The sequence below is a fragment of the Ambystoma mexicanum genome, chromosome 2p (assembly GCF_040938575.1).
Source record: "Ambystoma mexicanum isolate Mex_15411 chromosome 2p, UKY_AmexF1_1, whole genome shotgun sequence".
NCBI classification, from domain to species: Eukaryota; Metazoa; Chordata; class Amphibia; order Caudata; family Ambystomatidae; genus Ambystoma; species Ambystoma mexicanum.
This window is the reverse complement of record NC_090923.1, coordinates 1,265,247,246-1,265,263,534: the sequence shown is the minus strand read 5'-3', so window position 1 is coordinate 1,265,263,534 and position 16,289 is coordinate 1,265,247,246. Positions and strand designations below refer to the sequence as shown.

The 16,289-nt window shown below is 46.4% G+C and overlaps 1 long non-coding RNA gene across 2 annotated transcripts in view; it reads left to right on the top strand.

Annotated features, from left to right (window-relative positions):
• Positions 1-732: 732 nt before the first annotated feature.
• Positions 733-16,289, top strand: part of LOC138567408 (uncharacterized) — a 36,148-nt gene continuing 20,591 nt past the window's right edge. The window contains exons 1-4 of one of the 2 annotated variants that reach the window (XR_011302197.1): positions 733-842; positions 1,620-1,724; positions 2,169-2,347; positions 11,641-11,734. This is a non-coding gene — a long non-coding RNA (uncharacterized lncRNA). Of the gene's footprint in view, positions 1,725-2,168; positions 2,348-11,640; positions 11,735-16,289 lie in introns of both variants that reach the window. The other variant, XR_011302196.1, reaches the window with a different exon arrangement.

The following is a 16,289-nucleotide window of genomic DNA, read 5'->3' as shown; positions in this document are numbered from 1 at the left end:
AAAAGACTTTCATTTAAAAGCACCGCGTTGCTCGCTGCAGCGCCGCGCTTCACTCACCTGTCCTCGGGAGTTCTTCTGGCTCCACCGCGACTGTCTGCACTGGTTGCCACATCTCTGCGCCTAGGGGAGAGAAGAAGAGACAAAAGGTGAGCAGAAGGAACATATGAGGAAAACCCTAATTTTCCGCCATAACACTTACCGGTCTTCTGTTGGTGGACCATTCCTCATTTCGGGTCGGCGCCGCTTCGTTGCCAGGTACCGCACCCCGGCCCCTATGGGGAAAGGACAAAAGACATTACTGGAGGAATATAAAGACATTAAGAGGGATCGCCCCCATCGCTAACTCACCTGAGTTTACCATCGGCGATTCAATCCCTCAACGCATCGCCTTCATTCTGCAACTGAAATAAAGGACAGATCACAGGTTAGGAAGGCAACAGAAAATGAGGCTCAACACTTGAACTTTGTAATCATCATACTTACGGCGTTCTGTTAGGAAAAGTCAAGTGGATTTTGCCAGCGTCATTCTGAAAACCAGTGAAGTAACTGGACTAACACGCGCCCCTGCACCAGAAGCAGGATGGAGAGTTCATCCTTTCAAACCATAAGGTGAACTTCAACCGGGGATTTCGGAGGAAGTTAGAGAAGAACGAAGGGGGGAAGGGGGGAGCAAGCACACTATTCTGCAGACTGTTAATCCCCTTTCTCATCTGCAGAAGGATATTCCTACGGGCCAGACAAGCAAGATTTGAGGGTCCTGTTCAGTCGGTGTTCCGAGTTCTGCGCATCACGCTCGAAGAGGCCACAGCAACCCAGACTAGACGAGCCTCTGTGGGAGTCAGGTGAGCGTTACAGTTAGTCTTTTTTTTAAAGTGTGTTTTTATTTTTTTCTTGGGTTATTTTACCTGGGTGTTTTTTATATTGTATTTTTGGCCCCTTCAACTGCATAGAGGGAGTGATCGAGTATCTGGGTGAGCGGGAGAGTTTGTACGGGTGGTAGTGTGGGTAGAAGATATTGTGTGCTCGTTGTTGGGAGATATTGTATGTATGGGGGTGTAAGTCTGGTAGGGGCAGAAGGGAGGTAGTTGAGGAAGAAGAGGGCTGGGGCAGATGGGGAGAAGAGTGGAGGCAGTTGGGGTAGAACGGAATTTGGTCACTTGTCACAGCACTCGCTATTCACCTCAGAACCTGTCTCAATGCAAACTAGCTGAAGCAGCAAGCTTGCTGCACCAGTTTTCAATTGAGTGGCTGAAGGAAGACCTGCTTAAGACATTTTTATTACACCAGTAGTGGGTTTAAAACTCCAATTAAGTCATTAACTCTCAGAAGACTGCTTTGAAAACTCACTGGTAGGCCCGTGAGTGGGGCAGTGTGCTTGGAGGGCTCATTGTCCTAGCGGGCTTTGCCCCATGTTGGAGATGAATACTAGCTTTTTGTAAGCATGGTGTTCAATACATTCGAATATACAGAAAAATTGAAACCGTTTGTGTCAAACTAGACGCCATCATAGGTAGTGTTTTTTGCACTAAGGAGTGCCATTTTTTGCTATTGGAATGTATAATATTAATGTTTGTGTTACTATTTCATTGTACTATGGTGAAATGGATTTGCATCAGAAGCTTGCCATCGAACAATGCCTGGAATTGGCTCTTCAGTGGAAAAAGAGAGGGACCGGAACCACCAAGTGCTTTAATCTGATCCCAGGTCCAGCAACAGCATCAGAAGTAAGCATCCTTGAGTAAAAAAGAAAGTTGGTTGACACCCCTATTAAAATAAATGCTGTATTTTTCAGTCAATATGCAAGTGAAATCTTAGTCTTCCTCCTGCCTCATCTCTCACCTCTTCCCCCGGCATTCCTGTGAAGACATCTTGTGGTCGATACCCTTGTAAAATGTCCAATAACTATATACCTAATCGTACTGCGCTGTCATTTTATGTATTGTGCTTACAAAGCTGTTTCACCAAAGCACAATACAATGTGAATAAATAACCAGTTAAGGAGAAAAGTAGAAAAACAGTAAGGAAACAAGATAAACGGACCACCAAAAAGAGAGAATATCCTTGTGGATGTGGCTTTATTAAATATTGAAATCTGAACAATTTCCATATCTTGATATAGATTTTCAGTTTTGAGAAATCTAATCATTTTTCATTTCTTATATGCGCAGAGGAAAATTCTTCTCATTACCGACTCCATGGCGAGCAATGTGAAACCAAGGGAGATTGTGATGACGGGGAAAAAGACAGACAAGTAACTTGGCACTCTACCTGCTGGAATTTGAATGTTGCAACATGGCAGAAAGGGGAAGATTAACATTGGATTGTCATCGACAAGAAGCTATAAAAGGTACATAAATGCCATTCAGAACACATATGTTAAATATATTTATTTGGAGATTGTACAGTGCTAATTGTCTACTGTGCTTCCTTTCATCCACACATCCCTGTGCCAGGCACATCTTCAGCAGTGTTATAATGCTTGTTGAGCAACTCCTTTCAAGGGCTAGCTGTTGGTTAGATGTGTTTTGCTAGCTCTTTTCAAACTATTTCTATAGAATTCTTCCTTTTACACTCTCTGCTTCGCTACTCTCTCCTCCTAGTCTACCTTTCCATGCCTCTTATCTCTACGTGCCCTTTACTATGCTGATCTAACCTCTCCCCCTCTCATTCTCTTTCTTACTCTCTCATTCAATCACATACAAACTACTCAGTCCCAAAGTCTTACTTTCGCTCCATCCAAACAAAACCCAAACCCTCCTCCCAAGTCCTCCACTTACTGCACATGCTTCTGTGGTCTTTTGGCCATACATCAACTCCTCCCAAATTCGCCTAAGCATCTTTCACTGCCAGCGGACACTCCTGGATTTTTATAGCCCTCCCTTTTCTGTCTAGATACTTCCTTGTGCTTCCATTGGACACTTGGCTCACTCGATTTCCCTGGTCATTACCCACCTGATCTACTGTCATCTCCTCCCATCCCCTTCCCTTCTGGGCTTGGACTTCCCCTGGAAGTCTTCATGAGGGCCTTTTTCTGCATCACTTTTCAATCTCCATTGTTCTACTGCCAGCCATGAAGTCACTGTGATTGTTTTCTGTTCCTCTTCTATCCTTGGTGACTCACTTTATAATCAAGGTTTGTGGAGTGTTCCTGGGTCTACCCTATTCCGTCTCCAGCAGATCTGTGCTTCGTGGAGTGAGTGTTGGGTCTCACATTCTGCTCCTGAATGGGGAAGGATAGTTAATTTCCATTAGGGCAACCAGTATGCTCCTTCTGTTCTCTACCCCGTCTTATCCATAAAGCCAGAAATGGGAGTAACCCAGACACATTGTGGTACATGCCCGGGCAGGGGGGTTTGGGGGGGTGTTCTGGGCCTAAGCACCCCAACTCTCTCACCCTCCTCTGGGATAGGATCGGCTCTGGCATACGCCTTGGTAAGCTTATGACAGGTTGGGAGGGGTTAAGACCCTGAGCTGGACACATAGTGAAAAGATTCTCCAAATAATTAAAGATAAATTAGAAGCCTGGTTGCCCAGTCACCGACCCTAATGGGGAAGGGTACTAGTAATACTGAACATAAATCGAAAGTGGATGGAGCAGTTTTTCTCCTGGAAAATAAACCCAGAGCAAAAGGAGGGTCGCCACCAACATAAATATTTTGTGGACAAGGGAGTAAGATGTTTTTTCTGTGATTGATGACTAAGTTCGGGGACCTTGATTACCATGGTATTACATGCAGTGAGGTTCTTCATCACAGATGTCTAAATTCAATATGAGATCTGTATTTCTAAGGAATAATGGCAGACCAATGTGTGTGGCACCACCAACTAGTCTTGTTAGAAGATGGTAGTATGTTAAGTATATCATGGAATCCAAACTAATGTATTACCTCCACAGGTTCCACATCCCATACATCTATTGACCATCAAAGAGATGGCAGTGCTGCAAATCCAAGCTCCCATCAGATAAGAACAATTCCCTGTTAACACCTTTCCTCACTTAAATTACTACTTTTGAATGTCCCATGCAGCTGCACAGTGGAAAGCCTTTCTTTATTTCTGTTTCCTATAGGTTAAATAGAAGACCAGTAAACAAAGCACTCTCCTGTTGACCCTGACATCTTTGGTATGTTTAAAATAATGTATATTTTCCCCTTTGCAAATACTGTGGGCATTACTATTTTAAATAGTGGCTGCCTCCTTCATAACTTATTGACTGGGCAACGGTGCCTTCAGCAAGATTTGCAGGACAATGTGGTGAGTGAGCTCAAATCCAGGGAGCTCATAGTGGGTGTGCAGGGAAGAGAGGCGAATCACAGTGAATAGCCACTGATTGTTATAGCGACCTGGAACTTGAGCAAGAAGCAGGAGATCAGAGCCGAAAGTGGGATGGCCATGGGGAGTGCACAGTACAGCATCCAATGCATAAAGTGTTCAATGGGAGCTGCGACCGATGACCCCTGGCTTCCCAGCCAAACAAAAATCATGACGGGGGGGGAGACACTGGAGGTGGGGGATGTCGTGGAGGAATCGGGTACCATGGATATAGTACCTTTACATCCAGGCAAGTTACTTTGGAGCAAATTGAACATGTGCATGAGGCTCAAGTACCTGAGTGGGACTCGTCCAATGTTCTGGCTGTTGTGGTGTTTTTTGAAATGTTCCAACAACAAAGAGTATTTGTTATATTGTCATTTCTCCACAAATGAGGTCATCCGTCTGAACAGGAGTGCCCTACCTGCAGAATCATCAGCAGGCAACTGAGTAGGTTAATATTCAGGCCTAATGTCGGGGTAATTTTGTAACACTTGCTGGAAACTAATAAGACCCCATTGACACTATAACAAAGTATTGATGCTTTGCACCCATCTGCTGCATGAGCAGCATGATGACCCTGCTGCCTCTGCAGATCACTCCACCCTCGTGCTTGTGCCTTGGGGTCCCTCTTCTCTTGCCTGGACTTTCCTCTTGTTCACCTGATCTGTCAGTGCCTGTCTTGCTACTAGGCCACCTGGTGAGTTCATTGTGCAGTTTCTCTGTCTCTACTCCGCCCTTCCATCTCTGCCCTCTCCCTCTTTGGTGCTCTCATCTCCCCCATTTACTCAACTGCTACTCCATCAACCAACCTACCTCTTTTCCGAAGCCTGGAAGGAAAAAGTTCAAGAAAGATCTCCTGGTCTCCAATACAGGCCTGCCCATTGCCGATGCCTACGTCGGCGCTTTTTCCAGGCAGACTTTCACTGACATACTCTTTGTCACTCCATCTCCAGACCTTTGGACTCTTCACCCATTAATGGTGGACCCAAATGGGAAATACTCTTGGCACACTTCCCATCCTCTAGGTGCATCATTAATGTCTACCAGAATGGCACTGACATGGCCCAGGGCTCTCAGCCCAACCTCCCCCTTCTTGATGGGTGTCTTCCATCTCATCAACTTCCTCCTTTCTCCTACTACTCCTCCTTCTGACACCTTTTCCACCACCGACGGGTGTACGCATCCCTGTACCCCTCCTCAGAAGACCTTCAAAGGTGGCAACCAGCTTCACTTAGCTACTCTCAACTTGACGTCCTCACTCTCACTGAGACATGGTTCACTGCCAGCTCTGTCACAGCTTTTGACATACTCCTCCCTGAGGGCCACAAGATGCACTCTTAACCCAGGCCTAACCGGGCTGGAGGCGTAGTGGCCCTGATCTTCCCAGAAGGAGTCCCTGCTACTATCATACCGACTCAGTCCTACTCTTCCTTAAAATGCCTCTCCTGCAGGCTTGGTGTCTCTTTGGGCCTCTCACTGACTCTCGCCACCATCTACAGGACCCCTGGTCTGGTTTCCCACTCTTTTCGGAGAGGTCTGACCTCACTGCTTCTCTCCTGGCCTCTACCTCCAAACTTCTCCTCAGAGACTTCAATGTTCACCTTGACTCTCCTGGTGCAGCCAATGGACTCTTCCACAGCCTCTGTGACTTTCCCCTCACCATTCTTCCCTCCTGTCTGACACTCTCAGTCAGACACACCTTGGATGAAGGATGGGGATCTGCACCTGATATGATTCTGACCTAGCTTCTCTCAAACGCAAGTGCAGAGTTGCTGGCTTCAAGCACATCCACTGATAGACTGGTCTGCCGCCTGCTTCATAGGCAATACAGACTCTCCATCCATTCAAAGAAGATGGCCAATATCCAAGCCTGCATTTCTGGGGCCACCAACACCATGGCTGAACTGTTCAAAATATGCAAGGAACTTGCCAATCCTACTGCAGTCTCCACTTCTCTGCCATCCCAGGCCCTCTGCACTTCACAGGCCTCCCACTTCACAACCTAAACTCGTGACATCCTGTGCACACTCTCCTCTACTCCCCTCACTTTTCCTTCACCCACTCTCGGGTCTCAGTTGGCCCCACTTTCCCATTCCCTCCTACTCTCCTTCTTGCCCATAGCACCGGATGAGGTCTTTAAACAAGTCCTCTCTTTGAAAGTCTCTTACAGGTGCTCCCGTGCGTCTCCAAAACTATAAAGGAAAACATTGCCTCCCTTGCTCCAGCCTTGGCTGATTTCTGCAGTCACTCCTTTGCCACTGACTCCTTCCCAGTGCCCCTCAAGCACTCACTTGTGTACCCTATCCTTAAAAATCCCTCTGCCGACCCTTGCTGCCCTGCTAATTACTGCCCTATCTCCATTACCCCCTTCCTTGGCAAACTCTTGGAGAAGTTGGTCATCCATCTCCCAACTGATCCAGCACACTGAATCTGTGGGTTGTCTCTACAACTACCAGTCTGACTTCAGAGCAGCCAGAAGCACGGAAACGGCTCTCCTGAACACCCATGAAGACTTGCTCTCAAATCTCGATTCCAACTCTCCCTCCGTTCTCATCCTTCGCAATCTTTCCTCTGCCTTTGACACGGTCTATCATGCCACCCTTATAAATCCACTGTGATACTCTTGGCATCCCAGACCTGGCAATGGACTGGTTGACCTCCTTCCTCTCTGACTGACATTCTCAGGTTCAACTGGGGCCTTTCCTCTCCTGCACCACTCTCTCCACCTGCAGATTCTTTTAGGGCTCTATCCTCTCGCTGTGGCTCTTCAACATCTACCTTGCTCCTCTGGCCCACCTGATCTCCACCTTCTCTCCTCACTTCCAGTGTTATGTGGACGACACGCAACTCTCCTTCAAGCTTCCTTCCACTTCCTCCTCTTCTTCCACTCTCGTTCCTGACTGTCTGATTGCTGTTCAGGTACGGTGTGCTGCTAACGATCTCTGCCTTAATGCCAGTAAGACTGAGATCCTTCTCATTGTGACCCCTGCTCCCTCCCTCCTTCCTACTCTCCGGCCACCCTTCATGGGTCCCCTCCCCTCACCCTCTTGTGAGGCTAAAACACCTTGGCTTCATCTTCGACTCGTCGCCTTTTCCCAGAAACTCTCCAGAGCTCTGGTCCTCTGTAAACTGGACTACTGCAACAGCCTCTTCCTCAATATACCTTTATCCTTCAACTAATCCAAAATAGTACTAAAGCTAAAATCTCTCCTCTGGCTCTCTGTGGCTGTGAGGATCAAGTTCAAGACCCCCTGCATCCTCCACAATGCTTTCTGGGGCATGGGACCGTGCTACCTCCAAATCTCTCCCCCTAAATACCTTCCTGCTAGTGCCCTTCGGTATTCTAGCTCAATTTCTCTGCAGATCAGAAGCTTTTCTAAGCAGAGAGCAGCGGTAGATCGCTCTCTCTTCGGTAGGAACCTCCCTGTGAAATGGCCTCCCTGCCCATCTCCGGCTTGAGCCGGATCTCCTTAAGTTCCGGACGCTTCTCAAGACCCTCCTTTTCTCTTCCTTTCCTCTCCCCCTCCCCTGCTAATGCCCTCCTCTGCACAATGGGCTGGCTGCCTGGTCCCTTCTGAGTCCTACAGGGCACCAGGCCCTCCTCGCCCAATCTTCCCCAGCACTCCGGTCCCCCTAAACTGCACTTGCCCTTTAGGGCCCCCCTTCCCCTCACTAGCCTTACGGGTTGTGCATCCCTACAAAGCTTAGTCCACCCCCATCCTCACACTTAGCACGTGGTCCTCACTCTCTGCATCCCCTAGCACTTGTCCACCTGGTCTCCCCTTGTCACTTGCCTAACCCTTATGGGCCCTCCTCCCCATTGTACTTGTATGCCGCCACTCTATCCCGTACTTCCCTCCCACCCTAGAATTTTCCCTCCCCCGTATCTGCACCCCTCCCCACTCTCCTCCACCTGCACTTTTGTTACTGCACTTGCACAATCCAAATGACGCATTGGCCTAGTAGGACCGTTATTGTTGTTTTCTTCCCTGTCCCCCCCCCCACCCCACACACTTTTCTTTGTCTTGTGGCGCCTTGAAACACCTTGATGTATAGGCACTAGATAAAAAAGCAATAAACACATACATAAAATATGTATTTTGCCTTGTGGAAAGTGCAAAGCTTTGAGCCATATGAAAAATGCTGGCATAATGTGCAAGACTGACCATTTTGTTCTCTTTTGTCCACCTCAAATGGAATGCAGCAAATGAAATTGCTAAGACCTATTTATCTCATGCCCAGTTAGCTTGACACCAAGCAATACCAAGAGCTACAGTTAACTCCCTTGTCAAACTGGTGCAATTCAAATATACTTATGTGAAAATAACCAGTTTTGGGACTGTAAAAATGCAGCATGTTAATAATCTAGTGTATAGCTTAAAATAATCTTTGCACAAAACATTCACACCATAACATTCAAAAAACATTATCAAACACAATTCCAATCACATTACAATGAGGCATTTATAATGGACAATAGTTTGGATCGCAGTTACATTTGTGCCATGCCATGTACTAGCTGCTAGTTCGCCAGATAGGTTTCCTGTGTACTAGGTGATGCCAGATACTTGGAGCTGCCCCTAGGTGCTCCCGCCCATCAAATCTTTATTTTGATTAGTAGGAACATGTCCCCACTCACAATCTCATAACCTCATTGCTGGTAATAACAGGTAGAAGATAGTCAGGTGTCTCGAGTTACAAGCCAAATTACCTTTAACACAGTCTGTGTTCCAAGAGTTCCTTCTATGCCATTCCAGCTTCCTGGTAAGACAGCTAGACAACTGATAGTGCAAGGATGGGTACTTGGAAATAGATTAAATATATTTGCATGCCAGGGTTTTGGTCTGCTGCATTTTACAAGCATGAGTTGGGTTTCTGGAAATGTGATTGATTGGGTCCGAGGGAACAGCAGCATCACACAGACTTATGTTGGTGATGAATTGTAATGCTACCCAGGATTGGTAATAAATAAATCCTCTTTATTTTTGGGAAGGCTGTTCGAATTTGGATATGAGTTTATTGATGGTTGATTATAAGCACACTATACATAGCTTTCACTGAAGAATGTTTAACTTGAAATGAAGGGGCTGAGGGGAATTTGGTTGAAGTGTTAGATGTTTTTAGACTTCACACGCATGCAAAGCAGTAATCAATGGCTATTGTAATAGAAGGCTGCTCAATGTCTGACAATGCAAAGCGTTTAGGCTTAGTTGTGTAAACTGCACCATTGTCTCAAATTGTGAACATTTTTAGACCAGAATTTAAAGATCGGTCTTGTTTGTGCCCTCCTTGTGCAATTCTCTCACATCCAGCTTGGGATTCTCTGTCCTCTCCCACCCCCTCCCTTAGTTCCCAAGTAAATATCTGTCTCTAAGCAGTCTCACACTATTCTAATGGTCATCCTCTTCCTTTCTTTGAATCAGAGGCACTGTGGAGGCGCTCGCTCCAAGCGGTCTGCCACTCTGTGCTAATGGTTGTCTTTCTCTCTGCCTTTTTCTTTCTCCCTTTTTTACTTTCTCCTTCCCTTTCTTTTCCTTCCTTTTCATTATAAGCAGTAAGTCCCAATTAGCGAATGGTCCCCGTTTTTCTTTTTTAGAATTTGAGTTGCATGTATATGTGGTCATTCACACCATGCTAATTTCATACCCACCTTCACGGGGGATACAGGGCTTCACAAGTGGCTAAGGGAACCATAGTTCCATGATGTGGGCACAAAGAAGTAAGACCATCACAATGGGGAGTCCAAACTTTACAATGTGGGAATGGGGAACACATCGTTGTGGACACCTGGTTTTGAAGGAATATGTGACATGCCCCAATAAACTGGAGAATTAGCAGACTTTATTTTTAAGTTCCCAACTTGACAAAACTCCGATCTTGGCCAAATCAATATCTCTAATGCATTTTATGCCACAAATGATGTTGCTTTTCAACAGGAAATATCCTTCCGAATAACTATCGAATACTCTCTACACTTTAAGACTCTAGATGGAATGTACAGCTATTTTTGCTTTGTAGGTGGTTAATGTTACTATTTTAGGAACTGTCAAATAATCATGACTGATGTAGACGCTAAGGTGATCATATGTTGCTGCAGCAGGGAATTGGCAGAGCAGATGTGTCTAACTGCCCATAGGTTTGATTCTATATTTCTAATGACCGCATTTAACGTGCCCCAATACCTAGAAGGCTTAATTTGTTCAACTACTTGACCACACTCACACACATTGTGATAGCCATTATTCTGTTTTGAATGTGTGTCCCTTGTAATTTGCTTGATTTTCCCTACTTCAATCAAAGGATGTGAAATAATGTTGGATACTGTCTGGTATTAGAATTGTGATTTTGATGAAACCTCATGGGAGGTGAGCGCTGGTGCTCTGCATCGAAGCAGGGTTGAGGTGCACACCAATACTTTCGCCGGCTAGGAGAAGCATACGCTGGATTTGTCTAAATATAGGACCTTGTTTTTCAAAATGCTTTTATTGTGGGTTTCCAATATAGCATACATTAGCTTCACCTATTGTTCTCTTCTATGTGCTGTAGGACCACATCTGGCTTTATCAGAGATTTTTTAATTGCATTTGCCAGTGCCCACTATATGCCTAATGGTCTGCATACAACAGTTTCTTTAACTTTTAAACCCACTAACCTATTGTTTCACATGGCTGTAAACATGATTTGTAGCTGTTGCTTACGTTCATTTGCCCTGTGAAATATTTGGTACTTTGGTAACATTGAGGACATTTATGACATTTGAGTGACTGGTGAATTTAGATTTAAAAATACAAGAGCCATAACTGGAGGATTAATCAACAATTCATAAGACATGTAGGTGATGTAGGTGTGGTGTAGCAAGAGTCTAGCATCCTAGAGAAAATTGGTGGTTGCAATTGCAGGGGTCGAAATTAGGATTTCTTGACCAGGAGCAAAAGTCAGCTGCTTTTTATCAGGCATCACCAATTAGGCATTAGACAGGAGCTACTCCGGGCGAACCAGTAGCTAGTGCATAGAGCACATCAAATGTAACCTTTGCGTAAGACACAAACTCTTATTGATTTGTCCATTCATATATTCTCCAATATGCTTTAAGTGTCCATGATTCTCTTTTATACACATACCCAAACCTACCCAGTTGCTATTACATAACCGTGTTTGTAAAGCACCACTTGCCTGCATTGTCTAAATAGCTCCTAGCAATTTTGAACACTGCTATTGTTTTGCATGTTTTTGTATGGCTCAACATCTTTTGTGATGTCTGAATTCTAATGTTGGCATGCATACATGGTTGAGAGGCTTTCAATATTTGTGTAACCTTATTTTTAGGTGTGATGCACAACCAAGTTATTTTCTGCAAATCATATGTGCCTTTTCTATGTCACTGCAGAGAGGGGAGAACAGCTACTGCAGTAGATTCCAGGTCTGTATTTATGACATTTTGATAGTAAACTCCTAAAAACAATCTTTAAAACGTGTTTTAAGGGGTATACATTACTATTTAATAAAGTAAAAGTGCACTCAAAAGACTGAACTGAACACTATTTGCAAAGGTTTACAAACATTGCAAATTCTGTAAACCAAATCTTTACTAATGACAGTTTTGAGGTGTACAGTAGGTTTACAATAGTAAATGGTGTAAACCAAATGTTTACTAACATCGACAAATTTGAGGTGTACACTAGGTTTACAAAGGTTTACAAATAAGTTTTCTTTGTAAATGAAATGTTCAAGTGTGCATAAAACATTAAGGGAACATTAGGTTTACAAAGCATTCATGAGTTGTAAACCATGGCAAACTTAGGGTTTACAAATCTCTGGAACATTAAGTCCAAATGGACTTGCATAACTACAGGGTTTACTTATGTGTAAAGGCAATGTAAACCAAAGGTTTACAAAAAGGTTTAAAACATGCGTAAACATTTGTAAACTTATAGTTTGCATAGGTTTGCATGCAGTTTACCAAATTTGTAAACCATGAGAAGCTAGGCCTTGATTGCTCTTCCATTGCTACCTTATAGAGAATCTTGGCTGGGGTCCGCTGTGCCTCTCTACCATATAGAGAGCGGAAGTATAGACACCCCCTACCAGTCTTTACACTGGTGGCAGCGGTGGGATGCTTATGGTTTTAAGAATCAGTGTATAACCGTGCCACTTACAAAATATCTGCACTTTATTAGATTAAGGTTTGGGTGTGTACAAAATAACTGCATTACAAGAAATGGAGTCTATTGCGAATGGTAAATTGACTCGGATGAGCTTAGAGGCTCTCCATAGCGCTTGTGAAGTCAGGGGGTTAGACTTTGTGGATAATTCTAGGGCTGAGCTGATAGCTGTCCTGGTGGACTACCAGACGGATGGTGAAACTCTTGATGGGGGGGGGGATGCAACCAATGAGGACTCTGCCCCTGGGGTTTCTACTGAATCTATTTGTGGGAATGCCGCCGTTCCTGCTGCCTCTGTTCCGAACCCCAGCAATTCCTTGGAACTTGAGTTATTAAGGATGAATATCGCAAGTTGGAAATGGATGCTGAACTTAAGAAAGAGGAGTTGGCTCAACAAGTTGAACTCAAGAATAGGGATCTTGAACTCAAAGACAAGGACACTGAATGTCAGAGAATCCAGCTAGAGAAAGCTTGAGTGGAGATTTCAGCGAAACCCAGTGAGAGTGTCGGGTCCCCAGCAACTAAATTTATGAAGGATTTGGTTGGTGTGTTTTCGGAGGGTTCTGATATCCTCCAATGGATTGAAGCGTTGGAAATGGCTTGTGCAATTCATGATGTTGACAAGAGATTGGGCTAAGTGTTTGCTAAGCAGAGTGCCTCAAACTGGATATGACTGTATTCTGAAGCTGAGTGTGGAAGAAAGGGTTTAGTATGAGTGTATGAAATCTGCTTTGATTGCCAAGTTTGGCAAGACGCCTACCCAATACCTTAAAAGGTTCAGGGATTTTAAGAAAAGAGAGAATGTGTCTTGGGTTGACTGGGTGAGTGCTGCGCACATGAATATGATGGGGTGGATTGATGGTTACAAGGTGAAAAGTTTTGTTGAATTGTCCCACCTGTTGTTTTTTGAGCATTTTTCTGAAGCCAGTTTACCGAGCTGCGTCAGTATGTTGCTAACCAGAACATTTTGGATCCCTTTAAGCTGGCTAGGTTGGCTGACAAGTGGGTCTGCCACCGGGTGTCCCCTAAGGACTCCAGTGGGAAGGACAAGGACAAAGAAAAGGGGGCCTCTCAGAAAGCTGAGGAGTCCCAAAAGCAGTCAGTCGAATAAACCTAAACCCTCCACTCCTAAGACCCAAAAATCTAGTGGGGATAAGTCATCTGTGGGTGGGAATAAGAGTAGTGGTCCACCTGCTGCAAAGCAGGCACCTGGTGGTTCCAGTACCGTACCCCGCACTCCCGGCACTTGTTGGGACTGTGGGGCTCTTGATCACAAAAGGGGTGCCTCCAAGTGTAAAGGTAAGGCACTCGTAGTACAGGCTGCCAGCCTGACCTACCCTTACTCCATGTCTGAGGTGGAGGCCACTGTCCTCCCCTCCTCTACCGGAATCACTTTTGGTGCTCCCGTAGAGATTTCCTTAGTGTCCCTTGGGGCCTGGGACCAGTACGCGGAAGTACTGGCGACTATCCCACAGAACACCCGTAGATTTTTGAGAAGTGTCCTCCTGAATGGCCAGCCTTCTACTGGTTTGAGAGACACTGGGGCAAGCATGACAGTGGTGGACAGGAGCCTGCTCAAGCCAGAGGACTATGTACATGCTCCTCTGAGAGCCACCAGGTTAGCTGGTGGGCCTCCCAAATTATCGGCTGTAGCCCGAGTCACACTCGTAATTGGAGACAAGACAGCAAAGCTTCCTGTCCTGGTTCAGGACAATGTCCCTGCTAACATTCTGTTAGGTAACGGTCTAGTCGAGTTGGGATTGATCGCAGATGGTCTTCCCATGACTGCTGCTGCGGTCACTAGATCACAGGTGACACCGGGTCTGGCTGTGAGTCAGGTACCCGAGCCGAAGGCGCGGCCTAAGGCACGACTAAGGAAGAGCAAGAAGGCCACCTTTGTGGGGGAAGCCCCTTCTCTTCCTGCTGTTCCTACAGCACCCATTGGGATCCATGCTCCGGACGGGCTGGTTCCAGTGGTAAACCCTGTCTTAACTCCTGTGGGGGAAGAGCCAGAAGACTCTCCTGTGGGAGAGGTTCTCAACCCGGAGGATCGTCCCGATCTTCAATGCTTGTTAGCTGAAGGGGGACCCTCCCGGGCAGACTTCTGTACAGGACAGAGAGAGTGTCCCTCTCTCGAGTGTCTGAGGAAACAGGCCCTGTCCCAGGCACAAGGTGAAGTGCCTAGGACTTTCCGGATTTATTGGGAGGGTGAGCTCCTTGTTAGTAAAACCACTAAGCCTGAACCTGGTGCCCTCAAGAGGTTGGTGGTACCCTAGGTTTACAGGCCCTTCCTAGTGCAGTTGGCGCATGAGGTGCCCTTGGCTGGTCTTCTTGGTACCAAGAAGACTAAGCAGAGGCTCTCTACCCATTTCTACTGGCCTCGGATGGGAGTAGAAGTGGAGTCCCACTGCAGGACCTGCCCAACTTATCACTTAACTGGCAAGACTGGAGGCAGTGTCATTGCCCCACTGCAGCCATTGCCAGTGGTTGGCACACCTTTTGAGAGGGTGGGCATCGACATTGTCGGTCCCCTTGACCCTCCCATGTCAGGTGGACATGGGTTCATCCTGGTTTTGGTAGACCATGCCACCAGGTACCCTGAGGCTATACCCCTTCGGACTGTTACGGCCAAGGTGGTTGCCCGGGCCCTCCTGGGCATTTTCACCCATGTTGGATTCCCCAAGGAGGTTCTCTGACCGAGGATCCAACTTCATGTCTAGTTACATGAAAACCATGTGGAAAGAGTGCGGGGTAACCTACAAGTTCTCCACTTCTTACCACCCCCAGACCAATGGTCTGGTTGAGAGATTTAATAAAACCCTCAAGGGAATGCTAGGTGCTTTGGAAGAGCCCCTAAGGAGGAAATGGGATCTCCTCCTGCCATGCCTGCTGTTTGCTTACAGAGAGGTACCTCAAGAGGGTGTTGGTTTCAGCCCCTTTGAGTTACTCTTTGGACATCCCGTGAGGGGGCCCCTTGCCTTGATCAGAGAAGGTTTGGAAGCCACCCCTCCCGGTCCTGCCAAGCAAGTGGGGGACTATGTGTTAGGCCTCAGGTGGAGGATGACACAAATGATGGGTCAAGCAACAGCGACTCAAGGCCAGCCAGGAATTGAACAAATACTGGCATGACCTTAAAGCATCGCAAGTGGATTGGACTCCGGGACAGGAGGTCCTCGTGATGGAGCTTACCAAGCCTCGGGCATTGGCAGATAAATGAACTGGACCCTTCAGGATAATCTCCCAGATGGGCAAGGTCAATTACCTGGTTGACGTGGGAATCCCAGGGGTAGCCCCTCAGGTATTCCATGTTAATAGGCTCAAGCCTTTCCACAGGCGAGCAGAAGCCTCATGTCTCTTGCTAACTTCAGAGGATGAGAGTGAGCCCCTTCCTGATTTGTTACATAGCAACCGTCAGGATGGCTCAGTGGAGGGAGTGCAGCTCTCTCCAAATTTGACAACCGAGCAGCAGAGGGCCTGCAGGGCTTAGCTCCAGCAGTATGCCTCTCCGTTTTTACTGACGCCAGGCCTTACACCATGGTGTAAGCACGAGATTGACACTGATGACAGCGTGCCTGTCAAGAGCAGGAGCTCCCGAATGTCAGATACGGTTAAGAACCACATCCAGGCTGAGGTCACCAAGATGTTGGATCTGGGTGTTATTGAACCCTCAACCAGTCCCTGGTCCAGTCCAGTGGTCCTTGTTCCCAGGCAGGTACCAAGGATTGGAGGTTCTGTGTGGACAACCGAGGAGTCAATGCCGTCACCAAAACTGACGCGCACCCATTGCCCAGGGCTGATGAGCTCGTGGACACC